The sequence below is a fragment of the Felis catus genome, chromosome E3 (genome assembly GCF_018350175.1).
Source record: "Felis catus isolate Fca126 chromosome E3, F.catus_Fca126_mat1.0, whole genome shotgun sequence".
In the NCBI taxonomy this organism is placed as follows: Eukaryota; Metazoa; Chordata; class Mammalia; order Carnivora; family Felidae; genus Felis; species Felis catus.
Window position 1 is genome coordinate 28403000 of NC_058383.1, and position 13679 is coordinate 28416678.

Consider the following 13679-nt stretch of genomic DNA (forward strand, 5'->3'; position numbering starts at 1 on the left):
GAGCCGGGTGGCTGGAAGGGGGACAGGCGGGCCCTCGCCATCAGGCACTCAAGGCCTGTGGTTTCAAGTTGGCTGGGAATAATAGCTAACAGGAAGCTGCACAATATGTCCGTTTCACATGGATCATCTCAACGACTGTTTACCAACAGCCAGGGCATAACTGCTGCTCTTCCCATCTCACAGATAGGGACGCTGAGGCACGGAGCAGTTAAAGGAATGGCTCCTGGCGGAACGGCTACAAAGGGGGAACCGGCCACTAACCTCGGAGACCTGTCTTTAGCCTGCAGGCCAATTCACCTGGGCATCTCCCTTTCCCTTTAGAGTCCTTCTGGAAGCGAATCATGGCAACGGTGGGCTCCAGTCCCATCGGGAGCCTGGGCAAATCTCTTCGCTGCTCTGGGACCTCAGTTTTCTCACCTGCAAAATGGGGGTGATCAGGCAAGCCCCGTCCCCCATCCGATCCGGTTACCCAGGGAGGGGTTGTGGACCTAGGTGGGGTGCGTGCGAAGCCCGGAGCCCGGCGGGGGTCTTCCCAGCTCCTGCGACCCCCTCCCCAAGCCCTGTGGCTGGGAGTAGCTGGGGCCCACGTGGGCCCGCGCGGCGCAGTCGCAGCGGCCGGAGGCAGCGCGCCCTCCCCCGCGCCCGCCGCGCCGGGAGGCCGCTCCGCACCATATTTAGTCAGGGGGAGCGGGCAGCCCCGGGCTGGTATGCGGCGCTGGGGATTCCTGCAGGAAGGCGCCCGCGCCTGCCCTTTTTGGGTTGTCGCCCGCCCAGCGCCCCCCGCCGCGCCCGCGGAGGGAGGACCGGCCCGGGGACCCGGGGCCCGTGCGGGGCGGGGAGCGGGGCGCGCGGGTCCCCGGCCTGGCGCGGGGCCAGCCCACCGCCTCGGCTTCCTTTTATGGCCTGTGTGCGTGCGGGCGACGGAGCCCGGGAGAAGACGGAGAGCCGGGGAGAGAGCCGGCGACGGAGATCCGGAGCCAGAGACGCAGAGCCAGAGATAGAGGGAGACAGTGGGAGACGTCCGGGAGAGACACAAAGCCAGAGACCGCGGGAGAGGTCGGGAGAGACACAGGCCAGAGGCAGAGGGAGACAGAGGAGAAAGTGAGAGACAGAGACATACAGAGTGACCGCAAGGCAGGAAGAGTGATGGAGAGTCACTGCATCAGAAGTATGGGAGAGAGACGAACAGACTGACAGACACAGGCAGAGGAGGGGAGGGAGGGGTCCTACGAGAGAGGGGAGCAGGGGTGAAGTTTTAAGCAGCTTCTTCATTTGCAGGAACTTCTTGGGCGGGGGAGGAAGAGTTGGGAACTTGCAAGGGCAGGGTCGCACCCACTTTCTCTTTGCATCCTGACTCACACCTTGCAAGTTACATAAATATACCCTCCCCGACACACACACACACACACACACACACACACACACACACACACACACACACACACACACACCCATTTTTCCGCTGCAGAGACTGAGGCTCAGAGCAGGGAAGTGACTCGCCTGAGGTCAGGCAGTCTGCGAATGGCACATCGGGCCTCAAGTCCCTGCAGCAGGTTGTTGGGTCCCCCCCCCAACTTTTTCTTGTGGGTGGAGGTGGAATAGCAAGTTGGGAAAAATAAAAACTTCCCCTTCCCAAACGATTCCCAGCCGTCGGGGGCTCCTGCCTTGCACTTTGCAAAGTTCAAAAAATCCCCTTCCTCTACCCTTCATGCAGTGCGGCCGGCCCCCTTTCCAGGCACTGGATGGCGAATAAAAGGGGGAGCGGGGCTGGGAGGTGGCAATTCAGACCCCCACATTTGCCCCCTCCGAGGGGAAGGAAGCGGTTAAAATCGGGGTCGTGCACTGACTGAAGGGAGACCTTCTCAAGCATCTCCCCTCCCCGCTCCCAGACGCTGATCGCTCGGCCCCTTGCTCTGGGAATCAGAGCCTCGGTGAGTGTCCCAGAGCCGGGTTGGGGTGGGGGGGGCGGTGTGAGACACCGGCCCGAACTCTTCTGCGGGGAGCGCCACAGCCCCCTGGGTCCCCGCCACGTGTGCGCCCCGGTCCCAGAGCCGCCGCAGGTGAGGCCAGGAACGGCACAAAACGCCGCGCTTCCAGGGCCCTGCAGGGGGCGCTGCGGAGCCAGCAGCCTGGGACCCTCCCCCCTCCTCCCCCCCGGGCCGCCTCCTCTTTCCCACCGGGGGCAGCTCCGGGTCTATAAAGAGAGGCTTCCCGGGCGAGCCGGGAGATTTGGACGCCCCTGCCTGGGAGGTGTGCCAGATCTGAGCTCTCCACCCGGTTTCTTCTCCGCTGTCCCCCCAGTTGGAGATCTGTAAGTAGGGTGGTACTGGGGGGTGGGCAGCTGGGTAGGGGTCATCCTACAGGGGCTGGGGAGCAGCAAGGTGTTTCTGTTGCCATCCTTGTCATACGGTCAAGGACTCTGGTGAGGAGGTGGGGATTCACAGTTTTCATTTCTCTGCTTCATCAACCTAGGTTTTCCCCAAACCTCCATCTCCCCAGGTGGCCAACCAGAAGTGCCACCTTGGGGGTACTTGTTAAAGACAAAAATTCCGGGCTCACCTCCAGTTACACTTGAATCTCCAGAAAGGCTGTACTTTAAAAAAAAGGAGGAATCCCAGATGATTCTTACGAGACACATCTGGGAGATGTGATCCCTTCAAATCTCAGAGGAGCAGCTTCCATTGGCTTCTAACTTTTATTCTAGGCACAGATAAAGTACAGCTGAACTTCCCTAGAAAGTCTTTTGCAGTCACAGAGGCAGGCAAAGTAACGCTCTGAATGGATTTGGAAGCCTGGCTTAATTCTGTTGAAAACGTGCTAAATCAGTGAAAAACACGTGAGCAGATGCCTCGCAGAAAGGCGAGTGCGTTTTTCATGAGTTTAGAGGATGTGTTTGTTGATCACCCTAGAGAGGGAGGGCTGGTTATGATGCAGTTGATTTACCACAGCCCAGTTTTCTTCCAGACTCCCCTCCCCCATTCCAAAGTTAAAAAAAAAAAAAAATCTTATCCAGGTTGACCCCAAGGGCTTCAAATACCCAGACAGATGGGACAGTTTCGATTTGCATCCATGACCTGCAGGTGTGTTAACTAAGAGTGCCCTGGGATTTCCTGTGAGTTGCTGGCACCCCTGTTGCTCTGAACGTCCCCACAAAGTGGACCAAAGTGAGAAAAAGTCTGGCTGATGTCTGTTTCAGTTTTCCCCCTGCACAGAGAGCTGGTGGGGATTTTGCTGCCTGACGAAGGGCGCCATTCAAAGCTATGCTGATCAAGACGTTAGAGAAAATAGTTAGAAACCCAAGGAGAGGGTTTGGTTACAGTGTTAAGAACTGAGAGATTAAATGGTTAAGTGGCCAGGGTTTGGCCAAGGGAAGGCAGGTGGATTGTTAGTAACCCGATTTGCATAGTTGTGTTTTGCTTCGTCTTGTCTTCTCGATGGGTTTAGTTTCCTTAAAGGTACCAATGGAGAGGTTTTCCTGTTTTGTTTGTTTTGTTTTTACAGAGAGGGAACTGGAAGGTGCTGGGCTGAAAGGCATTGGATGGCAAGGTGTAAAATAGGTTGAATTTCTGTGGAAGGAAGTCTTCCATTGGTGCTTTTCCATTGAGATAGCCACCACTGATGGGATACTTATGTACCAGGCACCGTAGCAGTGTTCGATTTAATTTATCTCATTTAAATGCTGCAATAACCTTTTAAGGAGGCACCATGATGCCTGTTTAGTCAAAAGGCAGCTGAGGCTCAGGGAGGTTAAGTAACTCGCCCAGCCTCACACAGCTAGCAAGTGGTGGAACCCATTCCTGGGTCTGTCTGATACCAAGGCTATGTGGTCTTGACCCACCACCTTTTGTCTTTACCATGAACCAAACGTCTTTTGGAGTCAAGTTTCTGGGGGGACCAAATGCTTCCGGAAAGCAAGGGTTTATCATCTTCTCTCTGGAGAAAACATAAGCTGACCTTTTGGGAATTTAAAATAAAACGCACCATTTGTCCCCTGGTGGTGTGGTAATCTAGCTGGGGCCGATGGGTAGACTGCCATCCCCAGAGTCTAACTCATGAACTAGACGAGCTTTCTCCAAGAAGCTTCTGGGGCTCGCCTGGTACACACCGTGGGTTTTTTATTTTCGCATCTGAAATAGACGTGTTCTTCCGTACAAGGTATTTGTTATGGATTTGTTATCATTACTTTTCTGTCCGAGGGCTGAGATTGAGGCAAACATGGCCATGTATGGTAGTGTTTTCCATGAGGCCATACCCGGCTCGCTTGCAAATTAGCGTCGTAACACAGCTTTGTTGGTCTTGACTCTGGGGGATTTCTTGGCCCTTGTCCTTCCCATTTGGGAACAAGTGGAGGGGCCCAGAGGAGAAGACATTTGGGAGGAAAGGAGGATTATTTTTCCCTGCTCCTCTCTTATTTGGACTTTTTTTTTTTAATTAAAAAAAAGTTTTTAGCCACTCGGGTTTATTAAACTACTGCTTTCCAAGATAGGAGTAGAAAACAATACCTGGTGATTATCTTTGCCAGACCATATTGCACTGGCAGTGAACTAACTCCAAGGCTCCACAAGACCATAAGGATTACTGTCCAATCCTGTAACGAATTTCTCTAACACTCCTCATTCGGGGCAGGCCCCCACAGTCTCCTAATTCCGTGTCTTCCTCTGGCATGGTCTCCTCTGTGTTCCCTCTTCCCGGAGCTCTGCCCCACCAAGGTTTGGCCAAACCAGCCAGTCAGAATCGTGACTTGACCGACCGCCATCCGAATTGATTCACCTCCAAGGACCTGGGTCTCCTATTCAGCATTTGGTGCTCATTACTGACTAAATCAGTTAGATTAGGACTTATGATCTTAGGGACCTGCAGGGGAACGTTCTGGAGGCTGTTGATGTCCAGGATCAAGGAGCTGGCAGACTCGGTTCTTGGTGAGGGCACTCTTCCAGGTTCGAAGAAGGGTGCCTTCTCGCTGGGCACTCACACGGCCTTTCTTGACAGTTTTATTTTGGAGGAGGAAGGGTCTCTTCTTTCTTCAGCACATCGGGGCCAAGCAGGCGGACGCCCTGTTGGAAATTGAAATGGATTTCCGTGTAATTCTCAAATCAGATCCGTGTGAGATTTTTCCGGAAAACCAAGTCCGCTGTTGAATCCGCTGGAATCCTAGAATGTCATGAGCAAGTTTGGAAATCCTCCACACCGGACTTCACAAACCTCCGTTTTCCCATCTGAAAAATGGGGGTGGGGTGGGGGAGAATAGCTCACGTTTGGTGAGCACTTTGGCCAGTCGACACGCTGAGCCCTTAACTGGCATCATGTTACCATCTTCGCAACAACCCTTGGGAGTAGATACTGTTGTTGGCCCCTTTTTACTACTGTGGTCTGAATAACTTGCTCAGGATAGCTTGACTGGCCCAGGAGGAAGACTGGATCCTGCAGATCTAGCTCTTTGTAACTCTAGAGCCCGAGGGATTACCCTGTCGGGAGGATTAAGTGGGAAAATGCACACGAAGGGGGTAGCATCGCCTGGCCTCTGCCTCACTTCAGTGGGCGATTATTTATCACGTACGTGCCCAGAGACCTTAAGGATTGTGCTTCATGTGGCACAGCTGGTACTTAGCAGAATCAGAAAGCCTATCGTGTGACCTTTGTGTCAAGGAGAAACTTGTCCCTTATTTTCCTTTTGTGTCCTGCCTCCATAATCCCAATCCCTATTTGGCACGAAGGTGGTAGTTAGAACCTTCCACTTGAAGATGGCCACACTTGCTCCCCTACGCCAGGCACATCGCAAATTCCAGTTCTACTAGCCCATTTGTGATTCATTTCGGGCCATCATGGCATCCTGGAAGGGCTCACCTAGGAATGGGAACCTATCTGGCTTTTCAGGTGGCTCTTTGGCTCCCTGGGGTCTCTCCGCCTTCCTCCTCTGACCTTTAAACAGTTGAGCTATGGCCACACGTTGGAGGAAAGGCTGAGTTCGGAGAAGGCCAAGCGGGAATTTGCAGGAATTTTGTAAGGCTCAGGTGAGGGAGAAACTAGTTAGTGCTGTCCATTGCTCCTGCACGGGGGAGTCCCGTATCTTGAACCTGCATTAGTGATTCAAGGGTTTGGATGGAACAGCCCTCATCAAAGTCCCCAAGAAAGGGCCCACAGGACTCAACCCCTGCTCACTCATGCAGGCTTGAACTTGCCCCATTACTATACCTGTTCCTTCCTTCCCCTGGTGAAGCGAACCGTGGAGCAGATGACGTATAATCTCAAAAGGAACCTCAGTCTGAGACCGCTGGGTCCTGATCTGGGGTCACGATTGCCAGTCCCCCGTCTCCTCGTAGAATGCCTGTCTCCCTGAGCCCCTTCCTCCTTGCCCTCTCGATTCTTTCTTACCCCTAGGTGTAATCACGGTCAGTGTATTCTTGGGTATCTTTCCAAAACTTTGCTATGTCGAATTTCCTTTTTTTCAGAAAAAAAAAAAAAAAAAAAAACCTGGCATTCCAGACATTAGGATTTTTTTTTGCCCACTTAATCGTAGATCTTCAACATCTTTCTCTATCGGCATGTTCTGGCATGTTTAAAAATCAGCTGTATAATCCTCTAGTATTGGAAAGTACAGCTTCTTACTGAAATAACCCCTTATGGAAACATACCAGCTGCTCCCCATCACTTAGAGTGTTTCAGGGAACATCCTATATCTATTTTTGTCTAATTACATGAATTTATCTGTAAGATCAATTCCCAGCAATGCGATGGCCAAGTCAAAGGGCACGCGCATTTAAAATGGATAGATATTGAGAAATGTCTGTCACATTCGAGACTGTACATTAATTGTAAGCACGTTATGCCAGGGCGGGAAGATACAAAATACCCTGGGGCTTTGAGGGCCGGAAATGACCAGTTCTCTCTTTCCCAAAAGTGTTCTTCATAGGAGCTATATCGTGTCTCTTGCTAACCAAGTTCTCTTGGTAGGAGAGAAAAATAATTTCACTCTACTAACTAAAAAAAACTTCCTTCTGGAGTTACTTTATTTATTTCTTAATGTTTATTTATTTTTGAGAGACACAGAGAGAGAGAGGCAGCATGAGCCGGGGAGGGGCAGAGAGAGGGGGAGACACAGAATCCAAAGCAGGCTCCCGACTCCAAGCTGTCGGCACAGAGCCCGAAGTGGGGCTTGAACTCATAAACTGTGAGATCATGACCTGAGCCGAAGTCAGACCCTTAACCGACTGAGCCACCCAGGTGCCCCGGAGTTACTTTAAACACAGTATTTAAGTCAGGGGAGATGTCCCAAAGCAACAGTGAAATGGTCCACTGCTCGCCTTTTTCCAGTTAAGGTGAAGTCGGGCTTCCTTGGGATCACACCCTGGGGAGGTGGGGGGTGGTATGATTGATGGGGGGAGTGCGGAGGGGGCCAGGCCTTGAAGCAAGCAAGAGCTTTTCTGCTAAGAGTAGATTGGGCATCGGGTGAATCTGGGTTTAAATCCCGACTCCAGCTTTTGCAAGAGAAGGCTTTTAATTTAGTTTACTTTCCAGGACCTCTGTAATCTTACAGGAATAATAAATTATGCTCACCTTGCTGAACACTTAGGACACATAGCAAGCTGGGGTATTTAATCAATGGCCTGGCCCGATACCCCATGAGTAGAAGAGGCCCAGTAATTACAGTGGCTATTACCAATAACAGATTTAGAATCCAATTGTCTCATGCAGACAGCTTGGGGCAGAGAGAACTGATGCATCTAGGGATCCTGGATCCTCTCCTGTTTCCCTCTACACGCCCGGCTCCTTCCACACCTGCCCCAGGACTTGAACTAGCTTCTCCGATGCGGAGGTCCTTCCAGCTGGTGGACTGTGTCCTAGACCGGGCTCAGAGGGCGTTCATTTTGTCTGCACAGCGCTTAAACTGTGCGATGATTTGACTTGAGTGGCGGCTGTTTCACACCTAAAGTCAGACTTCTGGGTCGACTGCAAGCCTGGAAGTTCAGGGTCCACATACTCATGAGGTGACCCCGGCTGGAGTGAAGGAGCTACCACCATCTCTAGGCGGGGCAAGAGGGCTCTCGGCCCAATTGCTCCCGTGACCCCTGGGGACACTTAGGTTTGTGTCTGTGGTCCAAGCTCTTGAGCCGGCCGCTTGGCAATAAAGTCTTCAGGGAAGCTGTCGACCAGGCGTGATGATGTGCAAATCCTATACTATTCGGGCCCTGGGGTATTTGATTCATTTTTTATTAGTGCAGAAGCAGAAAGGGCAGGATCTTTTTACCCCTGCGTCCCTCTGGGGAAGATAAAGCTGATGTTAAAACACACCAAGCTGAACGGTCTTGTGTGGTCCGATCCCAGCCCTTTGATACGGAATCACAGATATCATAGAATGTCAATGTCAGGCCAGCCCACTTTCTCCCCCCAGATGAAACATGCAAGGCTCAGAGGGGGAGAGTGGCTTGGCCACAGGCACCCCGCGAATTCGTGGCGGAACTGGGACTTGTAACCGGGTGGTTTCACAGAGGCTGAAGAACGGCATGTTTGTGCTGAAAGAATGAAGCTGTGTGGTGTTGGCGGGGAAATCAGGACCGCGTGCACAGCGGACACACTGAGCCGTGTCGTGTCACACGTTTCTGGCCTCATTGCCACAGAGCCCTTTGTTTTCATCAAAAAGTTTGAGAGCACCCCTCGATCCCTGAAGCGTCCTTAAGTGTCCGTCTGTCCTTCGTAATACCCCTGCAGGTGCCCCTTCGACCCCCGACATCTGGGCGTCTGCGTCTTGTCTTGGGATGTGTTCACTGCCCCCGTGTCACCTCCAGCAGTTGGCCTTCCAGGCCTTAACTGTCTTCCACAGAGAGTCCTGGGTTTTCTTCTAAAGCAGTGGTTCTCACCGGGGACGATGTCGCCCCACCCCCCCAGGAGACATCTGGCAATGTCCAGAGGCCTTTGGGTTGTTAAAACTGGCAGGGCCGGGGGCACATAGGTGGCTCAGTTGGTTCAAGAGTCCGACTTCAGCTCAGGTCATGATTTCACGGTTCGTGGGTTCGAGCCCCGCGTCGGGCTCTGTGCTGACAGCTCAGAGCCTGGAGCCTGCTTCGGATTCTGTGTCTTCCTCTCTCTCTGCCCTTCCCCCACTCGCACTTTGTCTCTGTCTTTCTCAAAAATTAATAAACATTTAAAAAAAAACTGACAAGGGGAGGAGTTACTGGCATCTAGTAAGTACAGGACAGGGACACTGTAAACAGCCTAGAATGCATAAGACAGCCCCTCCCCCAACAAAGACTGACCGGCCTCAAGCGTCCATGGTGTCAAGATTGAAAACCCCTACTTGAGGGGCGCCTGGGTGGCTGAGTCGGTTAAGCATCCGGCTTCCGCTCAGGTCATGATCTCGTGGTCTGTGAGTTCGAGCCCCGCATCGGGCTCTGCACTGGTGGTGTGGAACCTGCTTGGGATTCTCTCTTTCTCTCCCTCTCTCTGCCCTTCCCCCACTTGTGCTCTCTGTCTTTGTCTCTCTCTCGCTCTCTGTCTCTCTCAAAATAAATAAATAAACTTAAAAAAGAAAACAAAACCGAAAAACCTCCTTGGAAGTAAGGACCACAACAGGGAACAGGAGACCAGGTTTTGTTTCCGCTTAGCACAAGGAGAGTCCTCTGACTGGAACTGGGCCCCTGATCATTGCTGTTACTTTGCAAGCTACTTTTTATTTTCTTCCTCCCAGTGCCTCCCCTAATGCCCCACCTGGGACTTTTTTACCTGGTTGTCACCGTCCCAAATCTTTGAAAACTCAAGGCTCTGGGTGCATGCTGAGGCACGTCCTTATAACGATTAAGCCAAATTATCCGGAGCCTTCTACACTGATCCAGGATGTTTCTTGGGTGTGCCTGCATTTCCTGTCCTCAAATGTTCTGCCTGTTTCAAAGAAGACAAAGCAGGAAAGATCACCTTGAAAATACACCTTTATTCAGGTTCCACCATAGCTGGCTGTGCCATGATGGGCAAGTTACTTAACCTCTCTGTGCCTCCGTATCCTCGTCTGTAAACCAGAGTTGATGGTGCACCCTGTAGTGTTTCTGAGGGGATTAAAGGAGACCATAGCTGGCACCCAATAAAGATTTAGCGGCTCTGATTACTAATATTAATATTATTATTTTTTTATTTTTTTATTTTTTCAACGTTTATTTATTTTTGGGACAGAGAGAGACAGAGCATGAACGGGGGAGGGGCAGAGAGAGAGGGAGACACAGAATCGGAAACAGGCTCCAGGCTCTGAGCCATCAGCCCAGAGCCTGACGCGGGGCTCGAACTCACGGACCGCGAGATCGTGACCTGGCTGAAGTCGGACGCTTAACCGACTGCGCCACCCAGGCGCCCCACTAATATTAATATTATTAACTTGCTAGGCTCACTACATTTTCTCAAGGGCATATTTGTGAGATTTCATCGGTGTTTGGTGGGAAAAGAGGTCTGTGGCCAAATGTTTTGGGGAGCCTTGGGTCTAAAGGAGTAAAATCGCTTTCGGGTTTTAGGACCTGCCAAAGTCTTGGATGTCCTGATACTGTCCTGCCTTTCCATGCACAGGTGGGGGGTGGGGATGTGGGTGGGGCGGGGGTGGGGGGAGGGAGCACTTTGCCAGTGGATTTAACCGCAGAGTCGTTTTCTTTCGAAGAGTATCTCAATCTCCCTGAATCCCACCCAACTCCCACCCCTTAATATTTCAAGGGATTAGGGTTCCAGGGAGCACACTCTGGGAAATGCTGTTCTCGGGTGAAGCCGGGCTTCCTCTTGCCTGTGACCAAAGCAGGTTTCGTGCATCGTAACTGTCAGAAACAGCAAAGCCCTGAGAAGCCAGCCAGCTTCTCTGTCTCCTTTTTTGGACAGAGACGGACTCTTTACACTCGGTCTTGTTTGTGTTTTTGATTCTTAGATTAGACAGAGTTCCTGGCGACGGCGATTCCTGTGTCCTTGTATTTTTCTGTTGTGTTTTTTGGTGTTTTTCTGACTTTTAAGGCAGCTGACCAACATTGCAATTAGAAGGAACCCAGTTCATTGACATGTTGCTCAGAACTTTCCCCCGAGCCCTCTTGAGTATATTTAGAAACTATTTTATAATTTTTAGTTGATTGATTGAGTGAGTGATTGAACCGGCGGGGGAGGGGTCGGGGGGGGCGCGGTTAGGGGACCGAGGATCCGAAGCGGGCTCTGTGCTCACAACAGACAGCCCGATGCGGGGCTCGAACCCACCAACCGTGAGATCATGACCTGAGCTGAAATTGGATGCTTAACCGACTCAGCCACCCAGGTGCCCCTTGGTACTATTTTAAAAATGCTTCATTGCACACTAACAAGTGTACTTAACACTATTGAACTGTGCACTCAAATGGTTAAGGTGGTCAATTTTATGTAATGTGTGTTTTAGCATAAAGAAGAAAAAAGGAAACCAGAAGGTTTCATGGAAGTGAATACTTTGTATCAGAAAAGTGCACGGGGGGCCGCCTTGGATACTTTGTATCAGAAAAGTGCACGGGGGGCCGCCTTGGTAGCTCAGCGGGTTAAGTGTCCAACTCTTGATTTCCACTCCGGTCGTATCTCCAGGTTTGAGAGTTTGAGCCCCAGATTACGCTCTGAGCTGACAGTGCAGAGCCTGCTTGGGATTTTCTCTCTGTTCCTCTCTCTCTGCCCCTCTCCCACTCTCTCTCAAAATAAATAAATAAACTTAAAAAAAAAAAATGGCAGCAGAACATCAGCCCCGTAAGCCCCCCTCGGCTTCTGTTCTTCCAGTTAAGACATCTGACTTGTGTCACCATAGGGACATTTTTGCTTGGTTTTGAACCCTCCTATAAACAGAATCACGTAGTATGTCCTTTTTTTGCGTTTGCCTTCTTGGTTCAAATGTGCACGTGAGGCACTGTGTTGGGTACCTGCTAGGGTCGGTTCACTTATTGCAAATTCTCCGTCGAGCTTCTGCCAAGCCCATCGGGCTCAGGTGGGAGGCAAGGGCAGGGGCTGTGGAATCAGACGTGGGCTCAGAACCTGGCTCTCTTACCGTTGAGCTGTGTGACCTCAGGCAGATGCCGTCACCTCTCTGGGCCTCTGTGTCCGTATCTGTTAGGGGGAGCTGCCCGTAAGGCGAGATTCCCAACAGCGTGCTGATGTTACTTGCTGACCCCGCTGTGAGTGTTGACTATCCCTGCTGGTATTCAGAAGACTTGGCCCCGGCAATGACCTAAGGGCCAAGTGGGAGGCGTGTGACAGCGATATGGCTTACACACGGAAGACAGTGGCACGCAGGTGATAGAGTAGCATTTTTCCTTTTTTTTTTATTTTTTTTTTTAACATTTATTTATTTTTGAGACAGAGACAAAGCATGAACGGGGGAGGGTCAGAGAGAGGGAGACACAGAATCTGAAACAGGCTCTAGGCTCTGAGCTGTCAGCACAGAGCCGACGCGGGGCTCGAACTCACGGACCGCGAGATCATGACCTGAGCTGAAGTCGGCCGCTTAACTGACTGAGCCACCCAGGCGCCCCAGCATTTTTCCTTTTAAAGAAAAAGGTCAAGTGTGCAGAAGTCAATGCAACAGCGTAACCCACCTGAGGCACCTCATCCCTCAACCCCAGGTTTGTTACTTCAGATACAACTCCTTCCCACTGGCTCTGAAAAGAAGGCACCCTAAATACATTTTAAAAGTTTACTCATTTAAGTGATCTCTACGCCCAGGGTGGGGCTCGAACTCGTGACCCTGAGATCAAGAGTTGCGTGCTCTTCTGACTGAGCCAGCCAGGCGCCCCGGAAGGGACCCTAAATAGATAGAACCACAGAGCCATTGTCACATCGAAGAATTTAACAGATTCCCTAATATAAAGGATATTGTTAATGTTGAATTTTTCTTGATTATCTCCTACATTTTTCTTTCTGGAGGCATGGGTCGGGACTTTGTTTTTTCTTACAACCGCATTCGCTTTCTCAAAACTTTCCGTGTGAGGGATGGTTTTTTATTTTATTTTATTTTTTTAAGGTTTCTTTATTTTTTTGAGAGAGCGCAAGCAGGGGAGGGATAGAGAGAGAGGGGGACAGAGGATCTAAAGCGGGCTCTGTGCTGATGGCAGAGAGCCTGGGGTGGGGCTCGAACTCATGAACCGTGAGATGGTGACCTTAGCCGAAGTCAGAAGGTCAACCGACTGAGCCACCCGGGAGCCCCAGGGGTGGCTTTTTAAAAATGTGAAATGTGCCCTTGCTTCTGATTTGCCCTGTATGTGTGCGTTGTGGGGAGAGAATGTGTGTTTCTTCCCCTTCCTCTCTCCCTGTTAGTCTTTTATTGTCCTTGTTTGACTTTTTCATTGTGAATACGTTCCAACATATGCCCAAGTAGAGAGGTCACTAGGACACCCCCCCCCCAGGCACCTAGCACTCCACTTTGGTAATGATCAAACTGGGCTTTGTTTGTCTTCATCTCCCACTTTTCCTCTGTGTCTCAGAACCCCCGCCCCCCCCAACTGCTTCTAGTTTATAAATTTCTCTCCTTTTTTTTCTGTATGTTCTTAAGGAAATGGAGTCATTTGTCTTATGCTTTCCCACCTGTGGATTTCATTGCACCCCCCCCCTTCCCCCCATGACAGTATATAGTGTGTTCCCTGTGCCTCGTGTTTCCTGGGGTGTTGGACCCAGAGGCTTTGCCCGCTTTGGCCCCCATCCCCAGCCCTTTTCCTTTCTAGAAG

The 13679-nt window shown here is 51.2% G+C and overlaps 1 protein-coding gene across 5 annotated transcripts in view; it reads left to right on the forward strand.

Annotated features, from left to right (window-relative positions):
* Positions 1–2156: 2156 nt before the first annotated feature.
* MYH11 (myosin heavy chain 11) overlaps positions 2157–13679 on the forward strand; it is a 125556-nt gene continuing 114033 nt past the window's right edge. For 3 of the 5 annotated variants that reach the window (XM_023246709.2, XM_023246710.2, XM_045048059.1), the window contains exon 1: positions 2157–2311. The gene's annotated coding sequence lies outside the window, so the exon portion shown is untranslated. The remainder of the gene's footprint in view (positions 2312–13679) is intronic. The other 2 variants (XM_023246707.2, XM_023246708.2) reach the window with 1 other exon arrangement.